Source organism: Rhea americana, unplaced genomic scaffold (genome assembly GCF_003343005.1).
Source record: "Rhea americana isolate MKP2758 unplaced genomic scaffold, rheAme1 scaffold_83, whole genome shotgun sequence".
In the NCBI taxonomy this organism is placed as follows: Eukaryota; Metazoa; Chordata; class Aves; order Rheiformes; family Rheidae; genus Rhea; species Rhea americana.
In genome coordinates, this window is record NW_028187012.1 from 926349 (window position 1) to 944002 (window position 17654).

Here is a 17654-nt window from a genome sequence, read left to right on the forward strand (position 1 = left end):
AGGATATTTTGCCCATTTCTCAGTACTGTTTCCTCCTTTGCTACATGTAAATGATTGGCTCACTACCAACATAATCCATATTGCTATCCATCTCTCCTGATGCCATGGATTTTATTAGGTAAGAGTTTTGTGTTGTTTCATAACAGTRGTAATGTTGTGTTCTGTGTTGATTTAAAAACAATTTAAAAAATTTTCTCAAACTTTAGATTGCAAGATAGAGGAGCGTTGTGGAGTGTAAATCTGATGCACTAGAACACTTATACAATGTATATTGAGTTTTAAGAATTGAGTGATCTCATTAATTTACATTCTCATTTTGTAATAAAAATAGTAAATCATACAACACCTATAACTAAAGTGTTACACAGATTTTAGTGAAGCCTTGGAATGATGTTCCTTGAGAGGGGATAAATATGCTCTCATTTTTTCCATTTTTACTTTTTAAGATTAAAAAACAAGCAAAACCCCCCTCCCAAACCACCTACTACATTTTTGGAAGCCTCACTCAACCTTCTGTCTACTGCTGGTACGTGGTCTYGTGCCAGCTCCAGACATACTGCCGTCATCATGCAAGGCTGCTAGACCGTGGCAGTGTTGCTAAGCTAAAACGAGCCCCAGCAGCAACTCGGAGTATTGGCACGCAAGTGTCCGTATTATTTGCATGTTAGCCTGCTCTCTGCCACCTTTTTGGCTTGTGTCTTTGAGCATTTCCAAAAAATGCTAGATATGGGCAGATGAGAGCACCAGCCAGGGACTGGGCATGAAGCCATCTTCTCTGAAAAAGAAACTTCTGTTATATATGAATTCCTTTGCTTTCAGAGTTGGAGAGCAGACTTGGCCAACTTACTTGTATTGCTGTAGTCTCATTTRTGCAATACTGAAATCAATATCAAGAAATATCCTAAAAGCCTACTTTCTCATTTTTATGCACATGCACTCTGATTTCAACAAATGCATTTTATAAATCAAAATCAATATTGAGCTGCTCATGGATGATATTGAATTTCACTTGTACTCTAATCCTACTGCTGGCCAAATTAAGCACTACCTAGGAAAACTCTGTAACCTTGGACATGTTTGGATGTAGACCCAGGCCTTTGCTTATTTTGATCATGACTTTTTTGTTGACTACTGATGAAAAGGAGTCCAYGGTCCAGATGTACTAGTTGTTCTTATAGGATAAGATCTGGTGCCCTGAAAACAGCATATAGAGATAGGTATAGAGATGTACTTCAGATCTAAACAGGATGATAACAAGAGGTGATCATCCTTTCTATAGTGCAGTATGTGGCATGCRGGCAGCCTTGCTGCTGCTCCGGCAGAAGAAAGACGTTCGATGGGTTAATTGATACTCTGGAAGTTGCTGTAATTACSATCACATGGCAGAAAAGTTGTAAGATGACTATGATAATGACATCTGGTTGATACTACTAATGTGAAACTTCTCTCTGGGCTTTGTGAACTGCCCTGGGATCTTAATAAAATAAACGGCCAAAAATGATGTTAGCTTTATTTCATCAGCATTTCCCAATTAAAATAATTGTATGATGATTTGTGCAGAGATGCCATCAATCAGAGGCTATTTGTTCTAGTCCTAATTAACTTAGTAACATCAAAACAACCTATTGTTTCCATCTGTCCTAATTTCACAGTATTTATTTGACTCAATTTTGTACATTCTTTGAACACTTCGATTTGAAGATTCTGCAGGCTATAAGGACAGCTTGCAGGTACTYGGTATGGGCATGTTAAAATTTTAACCAAAAGTAAGATTTAGCAGAATGCGTTTCTCACTAGGCATGAGGGAGTATGGAAAGAAAGGATTTATTGTTTTTCTAATCGCTCCTTSAGCATTAGGTTCTTCAACTCTCAATCATCTTTTGTGTGTGGTAGGAGATTGAAGACAGGTAGAGATGGGAGGGTCCTACAGCACACACCTTTGGGCACCTCTTTCTTCCCCTACATCTTGTTTCTGTGTAGGTGATCTAATCCTCAAACAAATTTGCTCCCATTTTAATCTGAAAATTCTTTACTCTGGACCCGTCTTTAAACGTCCAAATAAAAATGTGGCCTGTTAAGTTTTTCCTGGTTATGTTGTTGTTACTTTTACGGGGCTGAAACAGAGCCTCGGTCTCCTTCTTCGTTCTTTGTCGCCACCCTTTTTGTCTGTCCTTGTGGAATATCACCGTTGTGCTTGTGGTTTAGGAACTGGGCAAACTCTTCAGCTCAGCCCTCCCTTTCGGTTGTTACTTCTGAGCTTTCCCTGCATCTTGCCTTTCCTATCTGCAGCAAAGGTTCTTGTCTGGAACCTCAGTTTATAACTTAGTTACTGTAAAAGCCTTTTCTCAGCCTTGAGAAGAGGCAAGGTGCTGTCTTATTTCATATATATCTTTTCTCAATGTAAATAATTTCTCAACCAACTACTTTCATTGTGTTACTCTTCTAGTTTCRTTCTACCCAGGACTCTTACTTCTCTGTCATATCAAATAGAAGTTAAATGTCCTTATTTGCACAGCCCTCAAAGCCTACCTTCTGTGTCTCATTTCTAGTATAATTCAAGATACCTATTCATGCTTTCATTTTCCTGTGATGATGGCTTGCTTAGTTGTATTGATCAACCGAGCTTCTCAGACTATCCATCTTCATTCCTGGCCTTATACTTAGGTTAGATTTTTGTAGCAGAGTATCATTATGTTGCATCTTTATATGCGAGTCAGCCTAAACTCTTGATTGGGTCACCTGAGATGCTACAGCAATATTAATATGACTAATACTAACTGTTATACGCAGACCGAGGGATCCATGTGTTGACAGTGTGGTGTTCTCACAACAGCTAGGTTCTCAACTTACCCCTTGGCAATGAGGCAGTTCGTAAGACTTCCTAGAGAGAACACTTCTGTGCTGAAGACAGTTGTTTTTGTTATTTCAGAAATGCACTGGGCACATGACAGATAGTCAATAGGTACCGCTGCTCTTTATGTATATTTCCTCATTTTCTGTGCTTTTTTTCCATGTTTTTTCAATTGTTGTTTCATATTCTAAAGAAAGGACTCCATGGTCAAGCAACTTGTAGACTCAAGAAAAACTGTTGGTATACTCCTGACATGTCAGTRTACTGCTAATTACAGCTGGAATGTGACTACATACTGCATAAGCATCTAAATAAAGTAGATACTCAACGTAATTGATTTGTGGGAACATGTGCAGAGGCTTCTTGCAGTTAAATTAGGAGACTTCATTTCAATATGGAGTTTTTTATTTTATTTATTTTTGTCAGAGAAAGAGAGGAAAAGATACTGGAAAAGTTGTTCTGAATACGATAAAAGAATTCCTAAGTAGGGAAATATAATTAACTCATTTTCAGTCCTGCAACACAAAAGACAAGCTATCTTTATCTGAACAGAACAGGCAGAAAGTTTTAAAGGCAATGTATAATTCTTTCCTTGGCTTCAGTGGGACTGTGTAGACAGAGATTTGGTGAATCAGCCCTACACAAAAAAGGAGCTCCATCAAAACTTTCTAATGAAAAATTCTTGACTTCCTTGACTTAGGGAATTTATTGATCCCTCAGGCATGCTGCAAAACTTACCCTTTGGATGAAATTTTGGATAAAATGAGGGGTGGAGAGCTGTGGTCCTAGGTTGTTATCTTCTGGTTAACTAGAAGAAAACTAGTATTTTGGAAAATCAGTGTTAAGTATGGGCAGGATGAGTTTTATGTATTTTTGATTGATAGTTGGGCACTAAGAATACTGCGTGGGTACCTACTGCAYAGAGTCAATAGATCCAAGATTATCTGATCAATGAAATGAAATAACAGATGAAATAAATCTGGATTTGCTCTGATGCTGATAAATTGAATTGCAGTATTATTGATTAAATGTAGTCACTTCTTCCTTTGTTCTTAAAAAGTAAATACTAAACTGCTATGAGTGGGATGCAACATTCAGAATTTCTTTCAAATTTTTTATTTGTATTTCAGTGAAGTTCAGCTCTGATTCTGAAGGTATGCTGTGATATTCCTTTCGTTTCAGCAAAGGTGAGTGCTTATGTGTAGGAAAAATTGAGCCTCAAGATTTTCTATTTAATTATTTGTTCAAGGACCTCCAGTTTGTCGGGAAAGAACAATACACTGTGATTCAAAGGATGTGACTGGTACAGATCTGATTCTTTAAAGTGGGTCTATGATTCTTGAGATAGGCAGTATAAATCAATCAAAGACTTTAAAATAAACAAATTTTGCAAGTGTACTATTTCAGTTTAATTAACAATTCTTCAGTGTAACAAGCCTCAGAATGTTTTTAGTATTTTTTAGGTTTCCATAAAGGTACATAAATTTTTAAGTACTTTTACTATTAATCTTAGGTTTAATCATAATTACAGTGTGCTAATGTGAATGACAAGCAGGCTCACAGACATTTACTTTGGCTGTAAATTAGCAGTGTCTGAAAAAAGGGACAATTGAATAGCTGGYAATGAAATAGTCTTGAAAGTCTTCGAATCCTTATTTTTAAATTCTTAAAATCATTAGTTCAGTAACAATGTTACTTAATCAAGTGATTAACCAGCATGTATGCATTTTGGCTACTTTAATCAGGAAAGTTTTGTCAGCTGAAAGCCTGAAAAAATACTATTRCTTTATAAAAATCCTCATATAACTTAACAAAAAATTCAGAGGGCACCCCTACAGGGTCATGAAATTATAACAGGCTTTTTTTATCGCAAAGCTTTAGGAAAAGTCAGAAAAAGACTTCTGATCTCTAGCAATTAAAATAACTGCATCATTCCTTCCTGATACTGTGATGTGGCTCAGAAATACTTTGCCGAAGAGAGAGACCAGGTTTCTTCTTGTCCTGTTTCCAAAGCATCTTTGAAAACTGTTATTTTTTATTTATGGAAACTATCTGAAACAAATTACAGTGTTTCARACAAACTCAGGTACAMGGCCTCTGCTTAAAGAGTTACAATSTAAAAGACAAAGTAGACCAGTTKACAAATTAAAAGAAAGTGTAAAGTTTCAGCCTTATGTAAGCAATATCACATCATAGTTRTATGTACTAAAACTGGAGGTGTTCAGAAAACTGTGTTATGAAAGAATATATTTTGGATGCAATACTGTAACTCTTTGAACAAAGCTTTTGCACAGGGTGTGTGTTAAACTGCATTTCTTTTTAAACTGTTAACAGAAATGGCTCAACATTGTGAGAATGAGATAACTGAGAAATACATTGAGCTGTGGTATCATGTTATCAACATTAYGGTAGTTTTAGCAAAGTTCATTCTGCTCTGGCAATTAAAATTAGRCATTTTGAGGGCCTTTTGCCATCCCCGTGGAAAATTTGATCTAATGAGGTCAGGTTATTTCTCTTTGAGGAAAAAAAAAAGGGCAAAAAAACCCAAAACAAAACAAAAAGCTTAAGCTAAATTCTTAATATTTGTCAGCTAAGTTCCCTTAAAAATGTATTTTGGATTTTGGATCCATTTAAAAAAAATGCAAACTTGAATGTGTCTCTCCAAACTTTTATTTGTGCCGAAAGTGTCTTTAACCATTTGCTCTCAAACTCTAGAAYAGCTGAGGAAAGACTGTCAGTACTTCCCAGCTCTGTTCTGTAAAGTTCCTATAAATACTGCTTGTGAAATAGCACTGAATATTAGAGAAGAGATGGTACTGTGTTGCGTTATTCTTCTGCCAACATGAAGCCATTTGCATGAAAGCAGTTGTAAACAAAGCCTTCAAATGGCARCTACAAAGAAATTAAAATGTTTTTCCTATTGTAACACATAGGACCTACTTACTACTACTTCATAATTTGTATACCATCTTTATAATTGCTTTTGACACGTCAAATTTCCCTGCAGTTCGTTTGATGACACTGATGGTCTGGATGAGAAAAAAAGAAGTAATTTTAGAGTAAAAGATAGAATCTTTTCTAGAAACACAAATTAACTGAGTACTCGACTCGGTATAGGCAATGTGATCGAAGTTGGTAGCTGTCTCACTGTTCTAAAACTTTTCCTTTCATGTTGAGTCTTCTTATACTGACACGTGATCAGCAAATTTGCATTTGTGCCCATGCAAAACAATGTACAGTATCATAAGTCAAAGTGAAAATTGGAATGTATTTGCACACATGGTGAACTATCCAAGATTTACTCCTTTTGAATTCATCAGATAGATAGGAGGCCTAAAAAATATTTTGACAATAATCAAARACAATATATTAGTTGATTTTGCTTTTATTCCCAGCTTTTCTGCAATCTTTATGTTCAAACAGTTGTAGTCTTCRGTAATTGCTCTGACTCTGACCTGCCTGGTGTTCGTAGAGAGCCTGTGGGGTCTCAAGGTGCACGTAACCAACTGTAATTCATTACTAGTTACTGAATGTTTAAAAATAAATATTACCCGTGAATTTGAACATTTTTATAATGTCTTGAACATATTTGGGGTGAAGGTGGAGGTTAAAGTTAAGTTCTGATTTAAGTCAAGTCACTTGCACTCTTATGGTAGCAGTCTGTTCAGTTCTCTAGCATATCCTGCTGAATATGCCAGCCGTTGGCAAACCTTGTGCTGTCACAACAAGGAATTACTGAATTCTGTGAAACTCCATAGCCCTTTAGTCATGTGATTCATATTACATTTTTAGGGCTTYGTTCTGCCACTTCTAACCATGCCTACTTGTGTTTCCCTTTAGAACAAATTTTATTGAAAGACGAGAACTAGTTTTTGGAGTAATGTATTGATACAGTACATAAATGCAGCAGAATCTGGTCAAATATAGAAATACCTTCTCACCAGCCTTAATTTTGAAGACGTGTTTTAAACTTCATCTTCTTTGCAATTTTTCAAGGGAGTTAATATCTTTGAGAACTTACCTGAGGTTTCTAAGATGGATGTTCATTATTTTAGTTTGTCTGAAAGTTATATCCCTTTAAAACTGTGCCAAGCTGGGGACCCAAAATTAAGCTCACAAGGATCCCCCTTAGGATTTTTTTTTTCTTCCTCCACAATTATATAGTGGCAACTGTATGGTAAGAATTATTGCATAAGCTCTTTACAGACCTAAGCAATGAGCCTATGGTCTATACAAGCTCGCCCTCATAAAGCCAGACAATAAATCTATTAAATATCTTACTATCTTTTCCTAGTAATCTCCTGAGTTTATATGTCAGTATAGTAAGCACTCCGGTTCAGTGGCATAACATTTTTCCCGATTAACAATTATCCCAAGCCCTGATTACTTTCTGTACTGAAATTGTTGRCAAACAAAATCTCTATTGCATTATTATGATTTTTGTTATTATTAGTAATAGGACTCTAACAGCCTAATAGTTYTGAAGGTCTAGCTAACATTATAGAATGATACTGAAAATATTCTATTAACCTGAGTGCAATCAAAGCATAGTCTCTCCTAATGATATTTGTGTCTAGTTACACAGACAGGAGGAAATTTAGTAAAGGTGATTATGCAAGAATGAGCACAAGACTAAAAGAATTTTTATCACTTTATACTTCTTTACTTATTGTAGTATTTACCACTATTTTTTTTTTATACTAGATCATACATAGATGCTTTTGGTATATTATTATATAATTATATTATTTCTCTCTGCTGAATTCTGTGATTCCTTCTAAGCAGCAGTTTTGGTATTAAATATTGCAGTGCTCTATCTGTACTGATGTAATTTTATATTTGGCTTTGTTGTTGGCTTTATATTTCCATATGGATGTGCTGATCACTTGTTTCCATTCTGGTGTCAGAATCACGATAAAGCTGCATTGGTATTGGAGATAGGTTCCAGTCTTTATTTTAGAAAATAAGAGACCCGAAGATAAAAGATCGTGAGCAACAGTAACAAGTTTAAAGAATTTATGTCCTAGTACTGCAGTTAGTTGAAGTAGGATTGTCTTTTGTTAGTCATGTTTCTACAGCAGTTGAAGGAGAAGGATTGAAATTCTTTACCAGGTAGCTACTAAAATACAGAAGAATCTGTAATTCTTGATAATTATCAGTGTAAGCTATTATAAAGTCAGCTAACATTTCAGCAAGCACTTCAGGGTTATTACAAGAAGCAACTGTGTAGTGTTAATTCCTTTAACAAGGTTCCTGCACTTTTCATTACAAAGCAAATGAATCAATAATTTCCATTGATCAAGGAGAGCTAATCTCTACCAAGACCATTTCATTATAGATTTTAAACCATTCGGTGCAGACCAGTTTGTCTTGAAGCAAGCACTGGAAAGAACCATTAGCTACTTAAGTTCATATACTTCAGAGATACAGAAAGATGAGCAGACTGTCAGAAGGCCTTTGTAACTGAAGGACAAGACAGATTTTAAGGTAAGAAGTCCAATGATGGTAACATAACAGGTGGAGCACCGTGATCTAAGGAGATCAACTCTGGAATGATAAGAGCCTGTCTATATACAGCCCAAAGTAGTTACACCATAGACTAAAGCATCTGATCAAATTTTATGTGATGGAGTGGAAAGAAGCAAAGAATTAATTGGAAATTGTCTTGCTATGCCTTGGCATTGTAGTCCCTTTTTATTGCTACTTCTTTTATACTGAATTTCTTTTCTCTTTGTGATTGCTTTGACTGCGGTGGAGCAATCATAGTTCATAATTCCTTAAGGACAATCATGAGAGTACAAAATAGTTTCTTAGCTTTTCTAACTATTTCCAGGTGTTACAAATTTTTCTCTTGCCCTTTATTGGACAGGAAAACCCAGAAAATGTTGGTTATTTCACAGTGAGAATAGCGGCACCCTGTGGATTGTATTTGACTTTGCTCTATAATGTTTCAAATATTACAGGAGAATCTCTCTGCCTGCCTCTTTCAGTTGCATGCTAGTTGTAATAACACACCTGAAGATAAATTTAGCCCATGAAAGATGGAGAATTTTAATCTAGAAACTTTGACTGGATACAAGATGGAGTGTATTTAGAGCAAGAATATGGCTCCAACTTAGACCTTCACTACATTATGTCTAATTTYGTTCATTTTTCACAGAAAGATATGAAGGCTGCTCTGAGCTCAATGTGTATTTTAAGGAGGCAGCATGGAGGAGAAAATTAGTAGCTCCAAGAGTAATATTCTGCTTGTAACTGCTCACTGAGGGGCACATTCACATGCTGAAGAAATCACTGACTGTGCTTTAGATCTTGTGGGAAAGGTGAACTCTGTTAGGTCTCTGTAGGGGCTGCCGGCGGCTTCAGGACCTTGTGCCATGCGCAGTCGTCACCCAGCCGAGTGGCAGAAACCTCTCCCAAGCCTGCTGCACCGCTGCCCTGGAAACTTCCCCCGTGGATTTCTCTGGGGGTGCTTTACTGAACAAAAAGTGAGCTGTTTTAAGTGATTGTAGGAATGAAAGAGTGTGCTGTATTAGTACATTGCTAATAATCATCTGGCTYGTGTTTATACCCTGGGAGCTTTCAAACCTCTTCTGTTCCCAGAGTCATGTCAAAAGATCAGGAGAGGCATAAAATAGGAACTGCTATTCATAACTACTACTCCATGAAGATTGTTTCCATCTGGGTATGTTAATTTGGACAGTTAAAAAYAGTTAAAATAAATTTTTAAAGTTTTCCAGGTTTCAAAACATTCATATGTATTTGTCAAGAAGCTGTTGTTGCAAAATTCTAGCATGTATCTTCCCCTGAATGGAACATTAATATAGTATATAGTAAAGGAAACTAAACTGTGTTAGTACTAGTATTAGCTTTATTGTATTTAAATTAATTTAATTAATAGCTTATTGTAACTTATTTTTTCAGAAGTTCATTTAGGCAATGGAACTGTGTTCTTATGTTGGAATAAGCTAGTACTAATCAGTTCAGAACAAATTTCCATCATTCTGAAGSTCAGGTAATGGTCCTCAAATGCATGTAATATTATCATTATTGTACATATGTAGATTTTTTTAATGCTTCTTCAGTATATTATGTTTTTTAGAATTATATAACTATATAAACATATAAATGCATTATATATAAATATTTTCTTATATAACAATATAAATATATTTTAAAATATGTAAAATAGAAAAGATATTAACATATTAAATTCCTCATATTTTTTGTATGAAAATAACAGCACATAATAGTGCTGCTTGGATGTGAGGTTGCTAAAGCTTCAGTCATTAGTTTGAGTTTAGAATTAGATCTGGTATGTAAAAACACAGTCTAGTCAGAAAAGAAATACATACCCGTAATTTTATCTGTCTTTCTGTAATTTGATAKAGATGATGGATCAAGAAGACGACATATCTCAAGTACCAAGCTGTGGAGAACTGGACAGTGAGATGTTTCTTCCTTTTTCTGCACCTGTTTTTTCACCTTCAAGAACAACACTATGTGTGCCAGTTCATCACAGACTGCTGACAAAGAGGGTAAATAGAATATATTTGTTTGCGTGTGCTCACACATGCATGAATATGCATGGTCCTATGTGTGTGTACATGTATGACTATGCATGTATGTAAAGATGTTTATCTTTTGTTTTTTGGGACGATGTCTCACACCTCTGTGGTATCAGTAGATGCYTAAGTACAAATTCAAAAGGACTTGAATATTTAAATATGAATTTTGAAATGCTCTACTTCTAGCTATCTGTCCCTTTTACTAGAATCCATGTGAGTGTGTCCACATGGAAGGCAATGAGAGCAATCTGTGCTGCAGCTGTGAGGCTGGAGGTTGGAGTGGGCATCTGCATGCTCTGTAGGTGACAGAAAACTGATGGAGATCACATGGCTGTGACTGATGGATGAAGACCAAAGTCTTCCAGGTCTGTAAAGAGCAGAAAAGTCCTGAGCAATATGTGACCAACTGAAGGGATGATAATGAACCAAACTGATCTGGCTGTCTAGTAGTGTTTCAGGTAGTGCTTTGGCAATCTAGACTCTTGATATTTAGAAATCTAGTATGTATTATGTAAGTGCAGTTCTATATAAGTTCCCTGCTAGCCACTGAGTATCCATTATATAGTGAATAATATGCAAGCGCATAGTATGATTTCAGGATGCCCTATGTACCCCTTTACTGCTTGTGCAGGGGGCTGCAATTAAACCAAATTCTGATCAACTCCCTGTATCAGTCATATTGTACATTGGCAGCTGGCTGTGGTGACTAGGGTTGGTGAGGTTTTCATGGCACCTTTGAGTGTCTGTGTTAGTCATGACATTTGGGCAAGAGTCTGCCCAACTCTCACTACTGTGAGGCAATGACAAAATGACACAGAAGGCCATTGTGTTCACTCTGGAGTTTTTTACACTACCGTTTGATTTATTCTTTGTAAACCAACCTGAAAATCACTGCAGTGACTTTCCTGGCCTTAGGTAATGATGTAATGATCACTCTAGAGATAAGTACTTTATTGAGAAGAAATTGAAACAATGACTTTGCTCTGTTTTGCTAGCCACCGAGTTTTCAGTGTTCTGCAGAGCTCAAACAACAGAAATCTTAGTTAATGGATTTTGTGCCAGAACCACAGACCTGGTCTTGGTAATGCAATACAAACAGTATTGTCTTACAGCCTGCAAACAGTAGTATGTCTTGATGAGTGAGGTATGCCTCAAGCACCCAGAGAAGTATAAAGGCTATTAACTGGACTGAGTTTGCATGGAATTTTGGTTGGGTAGATAAAAATAGGGCATATCTAGAACCTTATTGCCCAGAACTAGATCATTCTGTGAAATACTTCCTGCAATATGTTTTTATTGTGGTATTTACATTGTGATAATACTTGAGGTTCTTATTTCATATCCCACATCCAGTGCATGTTGGTTTTGCACACATATTTCAGGGTTTTTGCCTTAGTGAAACAAGAACTGAGTAGTGTTTGCAAACAAACGTTATTTCTCAGATATATTTAAATGATGCTGCCATTTCAGAGCAAGCAATTGRTGGCCAGGCTGTGGCTGCGATGAAGGCAATACCAATAGTACTGGAGCAAGAAATCCCAGAGCAGGTTGACAGACAAAAGTAAGAAAACAATGAGGGAGAGGGCAGAGAAAAGAGGAAGGTTGGTGAGTGTGCGCGTGCATGGATGAGAGGAGAAAAGATCCTTTTGTTTTGTTTTTCATTTTGGGCAGCTATCTATCAGATTAACCTTTTTATGCAAAAAAGTGACTGMAGCAAGTCCTGGAGTCCAAGTCTCTAGGATGCGGCAAAGCGTCCTAGAGATGCCCGAGTTTGTTTTAAAATGACTGCACTGAATATCTAACAGCTTAGCTGTATCATTGTAGAGTTCAGTGGGGAATAATTTACCCTAATTTATATGACTCTTTTAGGTACTAATAAATACCTAGTGTTTTTATGAGCAATACTAGCAGGTACATATTACTAATACTTACTGATACCAATAATGTATTTCAGGTTTGAGCTGTTAGGTATTCTGTCAAAGGCTTAGGAGCCAACTCCAATCCTTTTAGGATGGTAGAACTATATAGCAAGAAATTTAATGAAGAGATATTATGGAAATGTTGCATTGTCTTTACCTTTCAAGTGGATTGGTGAAAGAAAGGAATGATTTTGGTCTCTAAAATTAGCCTTAGGGTAACCTCTGAAATCTGGCAGTATAACATTTCAGTAACTGTGTTATATCCCRTCTGTAGTTCAGTGCTGGCTGGAGCTGGCAGCAGTTCTTATATATATGTATATATATGTAAAAATGTATGTATGTGTGTGTATACATGTTTATATATGTATGTATGTATCCTTCTATATAAAACCTTCTATAAAAGGGTTCTTTGAACATTAACAAAAGTCTGAAAATGGTGCAAAAGGTATATAGATGAGCTTTTTAGGTGTTAGGTCAAATCCACCTTTATTTAATTTTGAATGTACAAAGATGATAATGAAGTTCAAAAAAACAATCCAAACATTCAAAATATGGTGTGCAGGATATATGGTCTTTTCAAAGGATGTATTGTATCTCAATTTAGAAGATATTTTATCATTTACAAGTAGATACAGTTTTCTATGCTGTGCAGCATGCAAGAGGTATCTGAGAGGCYGGCTAGGCTACTGTGTGTGTGTTTGAAAGCTTAAATGAAGTTTCTTAGGCTGTCTAATGTAGAAGCCCACTTTTTGAAGAACCATTATCACTTTGGATTTTTACATATCTGTTACATAGACCTAACAGGCGCTTTCTAACCTTTGAGCAATTGTTTTAGAAATGGAAACAATACATGCAAACTTCACTGTCTTAAATGTTCTGTCTGAAAATTTCCTGATAAATAATAAAACTGCAGAACCATTACTTCTGCTTCCTTCATAATCTGAGCTRGTTTTTGAACACGTTATTCTATGGTACTGTGTAATATATCACCATCTCACTAATATGGTTATAAAAATATATAGTACTGTGTTCTATACTGTGCATTACAACTGGAAGAGGTCTGTATACTTCTAAATAACAGTTTGTGGCTGAGTTGAGAGTAGCTCATCATTCAAGTCTCAAACTTTGGTTTTAGGAAAGGTAAAAGTGAACTGAATGAAGGAGGTGAAAGTTTCACCAGAACCTGTGTTCATGCAAAGCACAGAAAATTTTAGAAATGTTAGAGAGACAGAATCAGCTCTTCTTTTTAGATAGTATATGGCACAGAAAACTTCTGAAGATGTAAAAAGCCTTCTGTCTTCATTCAAAAAGTGCCACTCAGTAGAATACACCTCAGAAATTTTAAGAGGAAAGAATTTATCTTGCAAAAGTAAAATGTAAATAGTTGCTTAATAGAATGTAATTTTATCTGTAGACTCATTCCTCATTTACTATATGCTTTACCATAACAATAGTTTTATAAGTATTACTGTATTTCTTGATAAATAATAATATTCTGTTCATAATCCCTTGCAGAGGATAGAGACTACCGCTTTATCAGTATCCTTTTCCTGTAGGTATCAAAATGTTAAAGAAATATTCTTGCTCTCACACTGAGAGCTCTTGCTCTCAAACATATTTTTTTCTAGACTTCTACATGAGACAGGAATACCCGCTTTGAAACATATTTTGGAAGATGCACAGCTGAAGGGACCAGGACATGAGGTAACTTTTAAAATTTTGATTTCTGGTTAGATTATGGAAAAGGCTGTTACGAAATGAGCCTGGCAGCATTTGGGCACTTGTGGAATCCTTAACAGAAGTGCTGTTTTTCTTGTCCTGTGAGTGTTTGACCCTGGACTTAGCTCAGGCTTGTTGCTTTGTTTCATCTCCTTGCAGTGGACAGTGATCTAGGAGCATTTTCCATAGTCAGTTCAGGGTCCTCCATACTTATCTCAGGTAACCCTGGACATATGCTTGCATACTAACAATTTTCATTTTCATCTGATACTCTGCTTAGACTTAATACACCTTATTGGAGATAGTTCCCTGTGCAAACCTCTACACTGATATGCCTAAGTTGTTTTACATCTACACAACATTTAAAGATACAGTTCAGACATACTTTGGACAGCCTTATGTTAGCCTCCTCTAACCTGTAATCAAGAGTGTGGCCAGGAGAAAGAAGATATGGATTCCCTTGCTGTAACAACATCCTGCAAAGGCAGAGTGGAGCAACTTTGGTTTAATGTTTACTACCAAGTACAGGTCATCTTATATATACAAGTCAACACTCAGATACTCACGCTGATGTTATTACCTCTGTTGGATGCTTTTGATGGCAGAGTTGATTGTGAGGYGGTACCTTCTCTGGAAGTGCCTAGAGCAGCTTTTTCATAGCTATGGCTCCTTTTTTCCTGGAAAGACCCACAGAAAGTGTCTCCTTTGACCAAAAACTTGTGCTTTGCATTTCCTTACAGATACATGTACTTAAACACCTCACTGTCTAAGTGTTTCTCTCCTGTTTTATCATGCCTCTTTTGGTTGTGAATCTGTAACATGCTTAACATAGCATACATGGACAGAGGTTACATCACCTTCTGCATTTTTCAAGTGTTGAAATGTAAAAACAATTTGTCATTTCTAAATCAATATTTACTCAAAGTGATCTTCATAATTAGTAAACTGAACATTAATACTTCTCGATAAAGTAAAGGGCATTTCTTTTCTTATTTGGAAGAAAGTAAAGGTTGTAGCTCAGTTTCCAGTGGGATGAAATGGTAGACTCCATCATAAAAAAGAAAAAATGTATAAATAAAACCCRAAGGTAACTAATAAAGCTATAAATGCACACTGAACTTCTATGTGATTGCTCTCCAATCTGAGATACACTGAAGCTTCTGTGGCTGATGTATTGCACTCAACCCTGTAGCGGTTTTGCTAGAGGACTACATCTAATTACCTTATTGATTTCTCATCTTTTAAATATCTATTTGTGCAGTAGTAGAGGAGACTGTGCAGAGCACAAACACATCTGCAGTATCTCAGGGTTGCAGGCGATGTCTGCATGAGTCCTGGGAAATCTATTTCCTCATACCCTTTGCAATACAGCCATTCTGCTGCCTTGCATTCAGGGCAGTGGCCAGCATTTCCACCAGGTTAAAAGTTGTGAATACACGACTCCATAATGAAAATGAGCATCCAGGACTTAGGTTAAAGCAGAATGCTGGTATAAATAACCAACTGCATATAACTGAACTTCAGGCCGTGGAAAGAATGTGGCAGCATTTCACAGGTTTTGTTTTCTAACCTGGCAAGACTTTTCTTATTATTTTTCAAATTCCCAACTCTGCCAGAAAATGTAGCTGAAAATACAGCTTGCGTTAACTTTCAAGAACATCCTTCTAGTGAGGGAGGCTAATAAGCTGTTTAAACTAAATTTGCAATTTAAAAGAAGTAATTCCACGACAGACTTTCCTTAAAGAAGTAAATAAGAAGGCAGTAAGTCTTTAAGRAGGATTAATTAAAACTTCCACTCTTTTAAATGGAGCAGAGTCTGTTTCATACTACTATTTAAACTCAGAGCTAAGGATACAAGGGATCTCTGATGATTCCCAATACAAGCTATGAGAGCTTTCAGCGCTTGGCAGCATGTAGAATTCCACTGACTATAGACCTGAGTGGTAAGTTTGCTTCTATTTGCTACATGTAAAAGGGTTGATTGGTTTGAAGATTAATTTTATGAGGCTCTGACCCGCTTCATATTGTGCTCCAAACGCTGAGGATGGATTTATGTAAAGTGGCATAATTTACTATTTAGTTTCTGGTTTTCTGTAAAATAGATTGGGTTTAAAAAATTAAGCATAACCTGAAGAATTCTTAGCAGCCAATTTGCATAGTAACTCAATGAGTTTGCCCCGTATTTATCTCTTTCTGTGTTTGCTGTAATGCTAAATTAATCAGTGTATCAGCCTCAGGATGTTTGTAGCAAAGTTGTGTGTCAAGATTATTACTTGAATACTTCTGGAACAAATCCTCAATTTCCTTACTGCTATATGCTAATATGATCTGCCTTACCAAGAGGTCACACTGAACTGGAAGGTTCTAAGGTACTAAACCTGCAGAGAAGAACTCTGTTCCTCTGCGGGGTTCAAAAAGCTTTTGTTTTACATGGTGCAGTGAACTTAAACATTTAAATACATTACTTAGAGAAATCAGATCTAGCTTTAAACAATGCTCTTCATTTCTTTTTTTTTTTTCTTACAGTGGGATCTAAATGCTAAAATGTCAACATTAACTTCATATTCAGTGTTGAAAACCAGAATTTTTTGAAAACTGTAGTGCTTATTTATGTCACTTCAAGCAAATATATTAATATATGCCATCTGTACATAGAGGATCTAATATTTGGACAGGAGAAATTATTGTTTCATACTAGAATTTGATTAAGAAGATTGTATCCCATGACTGTTTTGAGTGTAAGCAGTTCTTCTAAAGTGTGTAAACAGAGAGTAGAGGTTCATCTGTTGTCATCATCTTAGTAAAAACTACTTTGTAGGACTTGAGTAGGTAGAATTGACCTTCTATTCTTTTTTTGTTTATGCATAATGTAACAGTGTGAAGACCTGCAGCTGTTGCTGCAGAAGATTGAATGCTGGGCCCAAAGTGTTTTTTCCAGAAATGAAATTTGAAGATTTTATTAGAAAACTTGAAGAATGTGAAGTGACAGACTGGATTTGGGTGCAACAGAGACTTTGGGCTATTTATTTATTTACCAAAAYTTATTTGTAATGTGTGTGGGGGAATTGTTTTAAAGAAGTGATAATGGAAAATTTTGAATGAAAAAACAAGTAATTTTTTTCCACTGCTATGATAATCTATTGTGTTAATTCCTACTAAATGGTCTGCTTACATGATACTGTTCCTAAATAAATACGAATTTTAACTAAACTGTGGAATGCAGTTATCTAAAGTGTAACCCCAGAGTCACTCTTCTAAACTGAGAGTCTCAAAATAGGAGCTTAGCAAAAAGACTGTTGAAATTTTGATCATCTGTTGTTTTATTTTCTGCATGTAGTTAGCGTTTATGTAGCTATTTCCTTCAATATGATACCTTTTTGTGTCAGGCCTGTGAATTCAAAACCAAATTTTAAACCCATCAATGCTGCATTGATGGAGGAGATAAATTCTCTGCAGAAATGTTGACCATGTACTCATTGTCTTTGGTTCTTAAGACCTTAAAGCAAATTATTGTGGACTTTTGGAGCTTACGGGTAGTGATTCCTGTAACACTACTGTCAGTGGTATATATAAACATGGTAAAACATATCTGATTGA

General features: G+C 36.0%; 1 long non-coding RNA gene across 5 annotated transcripts in view; it reads left to right on the forward strand.

Annotated features, from left to right (window-relative positions):
• Positions 1-17654, forward strand: part of LOC146585271 (uncharacterized) — a 23397-nt gene extending 5743 nt beyond the window's left edge. The window contains exons 2-9 of one of the 5 annotated variants that reach the window (XR_014898032.1): positions 3982-4038; positions 8190-8338; positions 9012-9339; positions 9776-9866; positions 10243-10389; positions 10626-10784; positions 13967-14042; positions 16934-17654. This is a non-coding gene — a long non-coding RNA (uncharacterized LOC146585271). Of the gene's footprint in view, positions 1-3981; positions 4039-8189; positions 9340-9775; positions 9867-10242; positions 10390-10625; positions 10878-13966; positions 14043-16933 lie in introns of all 5 variants that reach the window. The other 4 variants (XR_014898033.1, XR_014898031.1, XR_014898034.1 and 1 more) reach the window with 4 other exon arrangements.